We start from the raw sequence: 12,187 nt of genomic DNA on the forward strand, positions 1-12,187 counted from the left end.
TCTCTGTAAGATTAAGGTCGACTATCTAACGGCGTATAAAGTAAAGACTTTAAAACAAAGTAAACGCTGAAAGTACAAACATCGCTAATGTCACATAACTTTGCCGGCATGTGGCCAACAGTAATGTTTTAATGCTCCTCGTTATTAAACATTTGCACATAAATAAGTGACATAATATTCAGAACTTACTTTTGGAAGTTTACTCTTTGGCCGCTCTGCTTCCACTTCGTTGAAGTGTCTCCCAGTCCCAGTGCACTTGTTAGCATGTTTTGGTCAACTGGTCCGTCCGGTTATTGTCTCCCCAGAAACATTTCCGTTGTGTTTTTTCCTATTTCCGTTGTGTTGTGTGTGCTTTTGCAGCGCTTTTCTTTTTGCAAGTGTTTTTCTTTTTGCAGCGCTTTTTCTTTTTGCAAGTGTTTTTCTTTTTGCAGCGCTTTTTCTTTTTGCAAGTGTTTTTCTTTTTGCAAGTGTTTTTCTTTTTGCTGCGCTTTTCTTTTTGCAAGTGTTTTTCTTTTTGCAGCGCTTTTTGTTTTTGCAAGTGTTTTTCTTTTTGCAGCGCTTTTTGTTTTTGCAAGTGTTTTTCTTTTTGCAGCGCTTTTTGTTTTTGCAAGTGTTTTTCTTTTTGCAGCGCTTTTTGTTTTTGCAAGTGTTTTTCTTTTTGCAGCGCTTTTTCTTTTTGCAAGTGTTTTTCTTTTTGCAAGTGTTTTTCTTTTTGCAGCGCTTTTTCTTTTTGCAAGTGTTTTTCTTTTTGCAGCGCTTTTTCTTTTTGCAAGTGTTTTTCTTTTTGCAGCGCTTTTTCTTTTTGCAAGTGTTTTTCTTTTTGCAGCGCTTTTTCTTTTTGCAAGTGTTTTTCTTTTTGCAGCGCTTTTTCTTTTTGCAAGTGTTTTTCTTTTTGCAGCGCTTTTGGCCTCTCAGGGCCACCGTACTCTTCTCATGTCTGCAGACTGTCTGATTCCTTTGAGGATTTTTTTCTGAGAGACACTACAGAGTTTCTTCCCTCACAAAACTTACCTCTCTAAAACATGAAGATGTGATCCTTGGCCTGCAGAGCTGATGCCACTCCTGGTCAGGTGTCTGTTCTCTTCTTACTGACTCAATCTTATGTGCCATGTCCACTGTGACAATTAAGCTTTTGAGGTGGACATGTTCCTCCTCAGTGCACACATGCACACACTCTGTGGGGTCCAGGCTGTACTCACTTAGTGGCCATGAAGGCTAAGAAGGAGAATCTTTGTGAATCCTCACAGACTTTATGGGTAGTAAGGACTGCTGGTAATACAGCACACTGACCTTTTGTGCTAAGCCTAAAGCTGTCTCAACAAGAGTGTTCTCGTCACTGATGGACATACAGTAGTTGCTGCTAGAGGTCACACATCAGAGTCTTTGTATGATTCTCCAATCTTTAGTGGGTCAAGTGGGTCACCAACCAAGCCCTTGTACAGTGTTCTTCTGGAAAAGACAATAATAATGTGAGAAGGTAAAACTAGCCAGCGAGAAAGTCACCTGTGCGACAGGGTGATGTGCAATTCAATTAGCACTTTGACATTCACAATTCAATTCAATTTTATTTATACAGCACCAAATCACAACAACAGTCGCCTCAAGGCAGGGCTCTAGAGTGCGACCAATTTGGTCGCAAATGCGACCAAATTTTTCAGTGGTGCGACTAAAAAAAAAAATTTGGTTGCACCTGTGCGACCAACTGTTCGGGTAACAAAAATAAAAAAAAAATAAAAAAATCTGCAACCTTCCCTGTGGTCAACAACAGACACACATTATGCACCTATCGTGGACTAAACCAATCAGAGATAGTAAGGGGCGGGACCTCTCTGATTGGCCGTGGTCCAGTTGAAAGTGCAGGTGGAAGTGGGAGGTGAGTAGCTTGAATAAAGCGATATCAATTCATTAAATCCTGAATCGACTTTTAAATATAACTGTGTTTTGCCAGAAACGCCAGATTCTCAGATTAAAGCTCACAAAACCATTTCAACAACAACCAAACAGCAAATGAGAGCAGGTACACGGATTCCACACAAAGACGTAAACACAGAGCGAACCGACGCTTCAGAATCAACTTTGTCTTTCTCGGCTTTCTCACCCGACGGCCGTAGACAGACACGCCGTCAGAGTTTAGCGATTCTGATGCGTCCGGTCCGCGCTGTGATTACGTCTTTTTGCGCTGATTCTGAACTGCAGGTTTTGTCTCTCTCCAACCAAAATTCACAGAGCCAGCAGCAAAAGAAGCAGCAAACTACGCTTCACATTTGATCAATGTCGTCGGGAATTTTGCTGTTTTGCTTCCACGACTATTAAAATCACACTTCATGCACAGCTAGCTCTCTCTCTATCTCCCTCTGTTCTTCAAGAACAGTTTCCCGTCTCAAATCTCTGTTTTCTGTATTATTCATTCGCTTATTACCCACCAGTCTACCGTTGTTTACAGCGCTGTCTTTTTCTTTTTTCACTTAAATGACCTCGAACAAGAAAGCCTATTTTTTCTGTTGTTCAATACTGAAGAAATTTAAACTTTATATGCAGAACATTGTAGAATATTTTTAAGGTTATCTGCTATAAAAAGCCAGACCAGGAAAATCTCCTTCATGTTTTTCTGTGTTTTATTCTCAGTTACTTTCACACAAAGGCATCTGCTGTGATGTTCACAATTCTGATGAAGTCTCATGTGTATCAGTACTGGAAAATGATCAGAATTATAATATTTCTGACTGTCTGAGGCTAAGTTAAATCGAATCGGGACTTTGAAAACCGGAGTCGAATGGATTATAGAAATCAGTGATGATACCCAGCCCTAGTGAGCAGCCTAGGCACGACAGAAGTGGATGTAGCTGTAATAGGAAAAGAACTATTGCTAACCTTTCTGTTAAGTTAAGGCCTGATCCTTCTGAAATTCATAGCCAGTGCTCTGACACGGTGTCATCAATCTTTGAATGCTGAAAAAGCACAGTGTATCCAGAAAAACACATTATATTATATAAATTATTATAAAATTTGTGTGCGCCTAACTTTTGTGCCGGTACGCCTAACTTTTTAAAGTTAGGCGTACCGGTACGCCCATGGCAAAAAGTTAGTCTAGAGCCCTGCAAGGTGCTATATATTCTAATTTAACAAGTGTCACCTGACAGTTTGTTGCTCTCTGCCAGGTTAGGAGCTTTGAAAGGGTAGTGGCTGTGGGGTGAGGTTAGCACTCGTCTGTGGGAAATTCCAGAGGCGATTAACTCACTCTGGTGCAAGTGGGTATATTGTTCGGTAAGAGGCTTTTGCCATTTTGTTTGGGTCATTTATTATTGTAGGTGCCCATATTTAATGCGTGTTGTGGGACTTTTTTAGTGTGACCACGAGTTTTAATGGAGGAATTGATCAAGTTCTAGATCGACTGCATGCAGGGAAACTGATCAATATTGTAGGTATATTGAGTGTTTGTTTTAGTTTTGTGATTTTTGAATGGTTTAAGAAAACCATGTATTCTGTCATCTGTAGTGGAATACATTTTAAAAGTAACCATCCCAACACTGAATATATATACTTAAAAACCACTGCACCCAAAACTTTCGCACTTGAGCACAGAGTACCCAAAAGGCATACTCAGGTGAGAATAAAGATTTTACTTTAGTAAAAGTCGAACTAATTTAAATAAATATTACTTAAATACAAGTATCAAAAGGTACATTTACTTAGACTGTCAAAACTACAAGAAAATATTTTTCTAACGTCCCATTTTTTGTGTATGATTCCTATGAAAGCACATTTTTTCCAGGTTAATAAAACAGTATTTTTATCTTCTTTTTCTCATGAAGAGTTTAATGAAGAGTTTAAGATAATCAAGGGGATTGGTCATAATCACTTACCCTGTGAGGCTTGATAAATACTGTTCCTGAGCTGGAACAGGTGAAAAATTGAACTGGACAGAACCCTCAACCCATCCTTTACACTTCTCTCAGCCTGTGTGGCATTTGACCTTTACACATAGACAGCACTCGTCAACATGTCTTTGTTCGATACTGGTTAAAAAAAGTGATAAGCAATCAAGTATGTCATTGTAAGAAAGCAATCGATCCAGAATGACAACATTTTCAGTCAGCTATGATAGATGTAATTGAATACTGATTTGGAGAACAAAATTACAAAGCTAATACTAAAGTGTACTAAGCTAAGCTAAAGTACATATACATACACATTACTTTGTAGTCACAAATATAGGATGGGGCATACAGTTTAAACCCCTTATCCATTTTGGTTGCAGGTGATTTCAACATTCAATTAGTTACTTAGTTACTTTTTAAAAACACACTTTACAACCTGAATAGGTGATAAAGCGATAGATCTTTCAGCCCAATTCTACTTTTTCTGCATAATCCATCATACAAAATGTAATCAAATGGAAAAGTCTCTTTTTAAAACTTGTTTTATTAGTTTTAATCTTTTAACTTTATGCATCAAGCAAACATTAAATTATATGCAACATTCTCTGACTGGAAGAAATTAGTTTAACATTTAAACCTATTTTCTGCACATTCCAGCACATAAAATAAAATATTTTTTTGTGTTTACACTCAGTCTTTCAAATAGATGCAAGTAAAACACAGCAGAAAATAAATAAAATCAAAGACTAGCGGTTCTTTTGCTCTATTTTCACCTTTATAGCAGGAGTGGGGCAGGTGGAGGTTTACCCTGGTGCAGGTGTGCTGCAGCGGTCAGTGGAAGAATCCGCGAGTTTCTCTGTGAATTTCACATTCCAGCGGCAGCGTATTTGTTGCTTGCTCAGACGTTTAGGGGTTTTTTCGCTGTAAAAAGAAGTTTTCTTCCGACGCAGTGAACAGCGGACACTAATGTTTTTGTCACTTTTTATGGAATCAAACTCAAAGTAAGGTCAGTACTTCCACGCTTTAAACGCTGCACCTCATACTCTCTCCGCACTCGATATATGATCCACTGTTGATCTGCACACAGCTGTTGTCACGAATGTCGCAATCGCTTACATCACTGTCATGAGACGTTCTCGCAAAAAAAAAATCACGGTTTTAGTAACGCAGTAACGCAGCGTTCCTATGGGAAAGTAACGGTAATCTAATTACCTTTTTTGGAATAGTAATCCCTTACTTTACGTGTTACTTGAAAAAGGTAATCGGATTACAGCAACGCGTTACTGCCCCATCTCTGATCGCCACACCTGTGAGTGAGCTGGATAGATTAGGGATCAACTTAACATTTTGTTCTCAAAGTTGTTAGAAGAAGAAAAATGGGCAAGGATTTGTTGAGCCTTAGATCTTTTTCCTTTTTTTGATTTACATACACTGAATTTTACCAGATGTTAATTTGGTGTTTTTCTTAGAAACCTTTCAGTTACCTCAGCTGGCATTTGCATGTGTGACATTTCACTCCATCCGGTCTAATTCATCCACAGACCTCAGTGTCATTTCAAAGATATCAAACAAAAGGTGTGTTTCCATCAAAAGACCTGCGGCTTCAGACTCGAGGTTTCAGAAACAGCTCCCAGACTTCCTAAAACCCTGTTAAAAAGACAGCATGTCATGGCCTTTTGGAGTCTCTGAATTCTTGGTGATCTATTTAAGTTTGGGTCCTAACCTTTCTGTTATTGTGTCACTGAAAGTTTTGATAATACCGACTTCCTCATCGCTTTATACTGAGAGCAATCCTTGGACTCTGTGTTCTAGCAAAGAGCTTTGGCTTTGTGTTCATTACTCAGGCCTCACAGTGTTCCTCGCATGTTATGTGTGAGATGAGTTCTTTTCATTTTTGGGATGTCTTCCTCCTCCTTTTATGTGTACACTTGAGTGCCTCAGTGTTTCCTTGTCATGTTCATCTTGTATTCTCTCTAGCTTTGAGTTTTACTTCCCTTCTATGATTTTCTTGATTGTCTGCACCTCTGTCTCCTTCCAGCTGTCCAGAAATGGGTTCAATCTTATCCAGGTAACTTCAAGATTAACCCTGGATTTTCTGTACTATGAGGATGGTTCACTTCTTACCTTGGTATATCACCATGGTAATATACCATGGTGATATATCATATACCATGATATAACATAGCCTGATATGGAGCAGGTTAATATTTGATCCCAAAGCAGAGTACCTATTTCCTGTTTTGATATTTATTCTTTACTTTCACATCCTTAAATACCACCAAGTCTGCAGCCGAAAGAGCTCAATTATAATCCTTCAGATTCAGATAATAATAGAGCTGTGATAATAGAGCTGAGAGAAACATGTCAATCATGTAAACCCTTTATTTCTTGAAGCTCCACAATATTACCAACAACAGGCTCAGTAATCAGGAACTAAAGTATGAAACATATGAAGTAATCCCACTGGCTGAGGAAAAAACATTTTCCAAGCTCCTTTGTCTTCCTTGATTTGTCAACTTTTCACACCAGTGCAAATCATGATGTAACAGCTGCAATAAAAAAGCAGCAGGAATACTTTTCTACATGACTCTGTGTCGCAGCTGCCTGCCGCGATTATCTGTCAAACCCTTATTGATGCATTTATTTATTCATTAATGCATAACAATACGATAAAATGGAATTGGATCTGGTGACAGTTTGAGGTCTCTCATTTCCACGGCGACAGAAAGTTATTCCTTTTTTTCCAGTATTAGCTAGTCACAAACTAAACTGAATTTTTAAAGCAAAAAAAAAAGTGATATTCCCACTTATTTTAAATAAAAAAAAAAACTAATTAATTGATGCAGAAAATATCAAGAAAGAGTTACATAGCTAGACAGACAGAGAGCCAGGAGGATTTTGGCTGATCATATTAACAGATGAGTTTCCCAGAAAACATGACTTGCAATTAGAACACTAGTGTATAACTACGAGCCTCTCTCTCTCCTCCGAACTGCTAAAAAAACAATATTTTGTTATTTTGGTTACTAATATTCTTATTAATATTCTTACTGCCTTTGATGCTTGTTGCCTCCTGGGAACACGAGGCGGTTCTGGGCCCGCGGTGGAGAGTCGGCGCAGTGGCAGGATGGCTGCTATGTTGCCTGGGATTACTCCTTATCCCCTACCCAACCCTCTTGCTGGTCACGTGCTCTATAATGTTGTACTGTGGACATTTATGTGCTTTCTGTGCAGAGTATTTTTGTTTCCTGTTCTCATGCTGTCCTCTATAGCCCAGCATGAGCAGAGGTCTCTTTTTTTCCTCTTGTACTTTCCCATTGTAGTGTACATTTCAGTGTTTTTTTCTATAATGCAACGTTCTCTGACTTGTATCCCCATGTGATGTCTGTGTTGTGTGTGTATAATCGGGGGGCGGGTTCATTCCACTGCAGGGCAACCTGCCACTGCATGTGGCGAATAAAATTTGAACTTGAACTTGAACTTGAACTCTCATTCTTATTCACAATAAGTTCATAATCTGATTTTGTGGAGAAGGCGGCGGGACAAAGATCACAGGCCTTGACAGATTCAGGTGAATTTGTGGTTTGACTTTAGGTACAGGATGAGATCAGCTGAACCAGAGCAGTGAACCTCGGGCTGGCTGTGGGGGTAAAAATGGGAATCTGTCACTGACAAACTGAACACTGAAGTCATTGAATTATGGCTTTGAAAGTCACATCCTTATATAACCTACTGATTCAAGCATGGTGTTCATTATCTAAGAAATATATCATGAGAAGAGTGCAAAGAACAGGGAACTGATCATGATATGTGGTCCTGTTACTCTAAACCAGGGCTGTCAAGCATAAGGCCCGGGGACCAGAATCAGTCTTCAGGCTGGCCCACGGGATGGCTTTGCAAAATATGGATTTATGGGGGGCATAAATTTTGGACTTTTACTTCTATTTTCTTACGTTTCTCAGGTTGTGCTTCTTTCAAACTAAAAGATCGAAAAACTGAAGTTACCATTTTTCACTCTTAGAACCCTTTCTGCAATTTTATGCATTTATTTCTTACAATTTAGCTCAACAGATGTCTGTCATTCACTGCGGCACCGTTTCTTTATCGCGTGGAAGAACTGAGACTATGGTTGTGTGACAAAGTGGATGAGCAGTTGCTCTCCATTTGTCCCATATGTGTTTACCCTTTTTTTGCACATTATACACATTATTCTGTTTCTATTTATTTGCTATGATTTGCTATTTGTTAAGTAACATTGCTGCACTCACTATCCCGGGTTTGTTTGTGTAAGCGTTTTGTTGCCGGCAAATCAAACATTCTGCAACTTAAGGCAAATACTCAGTTACATGTTTCTTTATATTTTATTATGTAACAGATTAAGTCACTTGTTCATACTTACTTTGTTCTGTCTTTTCAGTCTTCATGAGGGTCAGGTGTGGGGAAACGCCTGCCTAGCATTTCTTCATCATACCTGATGATGTCACACATGACATCAGCAGGTCAAACCAAGTGGAGGGGTTTCTTTGTCAATAGAAATGCTTCCTTTTTTGTGTTAAGGTTTAATGGGATTTGTTGAATGTTTTTCTTTTCATTAATACCACCATTTAGTTGTTTAAATGTGCATATTAGAAGTGTGAAGAGGTTTTGTGTCTTTTTAATCATCTGTGTAGAGTTTTTGATCCCTCAGTTTGAGTGAGTGGTACTGGCTGGGCTAATTGGAGGGAAATTGATGGCCCTATTTAAAGCCAGTCTCCACTAGATTCAAGAGAGCTCCACACCAGTTAGTGGCGGTAATGCACCATTTTGCTGTTTGCCAACCGCTAGTGATGTGCGATACCATTGATTTCCTTTCCGATACCAAGTAATATTCAGGGTGGTATCGACGATACTGATTCGATACCGATACTTTGTACAAAACCTTATTTTATTTATTGTATCTCAAATTATAGCGTCATAATGATTACAGGACATCAGATCACTTGTTCTTATCACTTGACAAGGTTAGTGATGTTGCCACAACCATACATGGCAACCCTCTCGATTTTTCCGGGAGAATACCGAATTTCAGTGCCCCTCCCGAAAATCTCCCGGCGCCACCATTCTCCCGAATTTCTCCCGATTTTCCACCCGGACAACAAAATTGAAAAACCATATTGCAGAATTCATAGCGCTGCCAGCCAATTCCAGTTTCCAACAATGGCGGCAGCTACTTAGTTTTAATATTACTCTTATTTCTCTTTCTGGGTCGCAAAAAAACTTTTAACATATTTTCAGGTGAGAATGTAGCTGTGTAAACGTCAAGTATCTGAGCCGACACATTGTTTTCAAACCCCCGCGGTCTTTCAGTGCGCAGGTTAAACATGATATATGTCACTTTGATAATTAAAAATGTTATTGTTTGGCTTTTTCAGTGTTTTATTTGTTCGTGAGATTAAAGTTATTAGATTAGATTAAATTAAATGTAACTTTATTAATCCCTCGGGAGGGTTCCTCCGGGGTTTTACACAGCTGAATAAACATTAAACAGAAAACTAATTTAACAAATTGTGAGACGTTCGGAGGAATCGATATTTCAGGATCGATCCGCACATCACTACCAACTGCTAATAAACCCTATACTGAAGAAGAAGATTCAAGAGAGAGGAGAGGTGAGCTGTGTTACCAGAGCCATGTTCTGTTGAATTTTGTTAATTAAGTTTTGTTACATTAAATTAAGTTCACTAATAAATAACTAGTAAATAAATTGCTCACCTCTGGGAACCTGAAATGTCTGCGTAGTCTGCTTTCCTACCACCTTCCTTGACGTTCGAGTCTGACTACTTCACAGGTTGAAACTGAATTTCTTTTTGTTAAACATATATATATTAGCCCTATATGCTAACATACACTACAGCTCCCCTGTTACCTTGAATTGGAGTAATAGAAGAAAATGGATGTATATAAATGGCCTGTATTTGTGTAGCGCTTTTACTAGTCCCCCCTAGGGACCCCAAAGTGCTTTACACACCCAGTCATCCACCCATTCACACACTGGTGGAGACAGCTACAGTTGTAGCCACAGCTGCCCTGGGGCAGACTGACAGAAGCGAGGCTGCCATATCGCGCCATCGGCCCTTCTGGCCAACACCAGTAGGTGGTAGGTGAAGTGTCTTGCCCAAGACACCACGACTCGAACCGGCAACCTTCCGATCACAAGACAAACTGCCAACTCTTGAGCCACGATCGCCCAACTACTATATTAATTTGTTGTTATTGCATATTTTGACATATGCAATAACAACATTTTATTGAATAACAATCTTGAAATTCTAGATATTAAAATCCTACAATCAAAAATGAGCCCAATAGTTAGTTTAGAGCTTTAGTGATCGAGCTTTACATAATAACTTGGTGGGAGAACTTAGTACTGCTGGAGCAAATATGCTCCACACAGAAGTTGCTGGGGTTGAAATCTCAGAGTCGCCATGCAGTCTGTAATTGCTAGGCTTCAGGCTTTACTGGAGTGATTTTTCCAGTCATTTATACTTCACCCAAGTGCTGAATATTTTCTCAGACAGCTTCACCCTCCATACAGCTGCACCACAGGGCAGCGTCTGGGTGCACTTTCGACAAGGCCACCCTCTGAGACTTCACCTCTCTGCAATCCGTCTCTTAGTTTCCCGTTACATCTGCCATTTGAAATTGTGAGGCACCGTGCAATCATTCTAATCAAGCTGTTACTAGATGCCACATGGTCAGATAAACATAAAGGAACAAAGTGAAAAGTCCCAGTTTTCTGTTAATCTTTTCTGCACCTTTGACACAGAGCAGAGCTTTAGCACACAAAGTGAATAGCTGCTGAATCTGGCTTTCACTTCAGTCGTGCCGCATATGCTTACTCACCTTAAAGACCGCTCTTTACAGCACATCTTCCTCTTTTTTACATTTCAAATGCATGGTTTTCACTTGGAGCTTCTCTCTTACCCTCAATCCATTTAATAATGCACGCACTTTAGCACAGCCTACTTCCATGTCCTTAAAATTGTACAAAACCAAGAAGGAGATCCTTTGAAATGCTACTGAAAGGAAGGCCAGCTTCATTGTAACAATCAGTGAGCATACCATTGCACTTAGGGATGAGGTTCTGCTCTTGAAAATGCAGCTCAAGTAAATCTAGCTGAAAAAAGCTTGCAGAGGATGATGAGAGAGTGCAATTAAGCCAGCCGGCTGAGCAGGTGTCACTGGGTTGTTTGTTACCAAACAAGCTGTTGTTGCTGACAATGTCCATCCCTTTATGGCCACAGTGCACCAATCATCTGATGGCTCATTCAGGATAACATGGCACCAAGCTCAAATGAACAAGACAGCTGACTTTACTCAAACGGCCTTCAGTCAGCAGATCCCTGCAGAGGACCCTTTGGGATGTGGTGGAACGGAAGATTGTCATCAGCTGGCAAATCTGCAGCAGCCGTGTGACGCAGTCACATCAATGTGGAGTGAATGTCTGAGGAATGTTTCCAGCAGCTTTTTGATTCTGAAGGCAAAACCCAGCATTCACAGGTTGTACCTAATAAAGTGTCTGGTGTGCATCTGAATGCACAGATTGCTCTAATGAAAAGTAGGACATGCTGTAAAGACCCCAGAGTCCCTGAACAGTGCTACAGCAACACGAGGCTCTGTTTGCTCCTGCCTCAAAAAAAACATCACTCCTGGTTAAATTACTCAGGCTGCTGTGCCTCAATTTGGTATTTTTCTATTTTCATATAAATTACTTATTTGTGAGTTTTCAAACTACTCAGAGAACTTAAGATTTTTGCCATTTTAATTCTGAATTTGTCCATTTTTTTGGGGGCGGGGGGGGGGGGGGGGGGGGGGGTCCTTGAAGCAGTCTGTGGGTTTGCTCACAATGCAAAGGTGTGCTTGGCAAAGCGTTTGGTACCACTGTAGCGACAGTGAAGTACTGACCCCCAGTGGTGAGATGCATTTTAAATCAAAGCTGAATATGGTTCATTTTTCTCTCATTTATTCATGTAAGTGTGCAAAAACACTGAGTTTAGAGCGTCATTAAAACAGAAACAATCTAGTTAAGGCAAAGACGACCTTTTCTGCTTCGTGTTCAGATCATTTGATGTTGGGGGCATGACTCACTGCTCGTCCACCTGGACTCACACTGAGCAGCCTCTTCCCAGTTCACCTGTGCAGGAACAGGACTATGAATGATTTACATGCAGGACTTGTTCTGTGTGCCAACCTGGCCAAATCCCCCCCCCCCCAAGGAATTTGGCCAGGCTTTTTTTGCCAATGAGGCAAAAGTGAAGCTTTCAGCATTC

The sequence above is a fragment of the Neolamprologus brichardi genome, chromosome 16 (assembly GCF_056152115.1).
Source record: "Neolamprologus brichardi isolate AB-2024 chromosome 16, ASM5615211v1, whole genome shotgun sequence".
NCBI lineage: Eukaryota > Metazoa > Chordata > Actinopteri > Cichliformes > Cichlidae > Neolamprologus > Neolamprologus brichardi.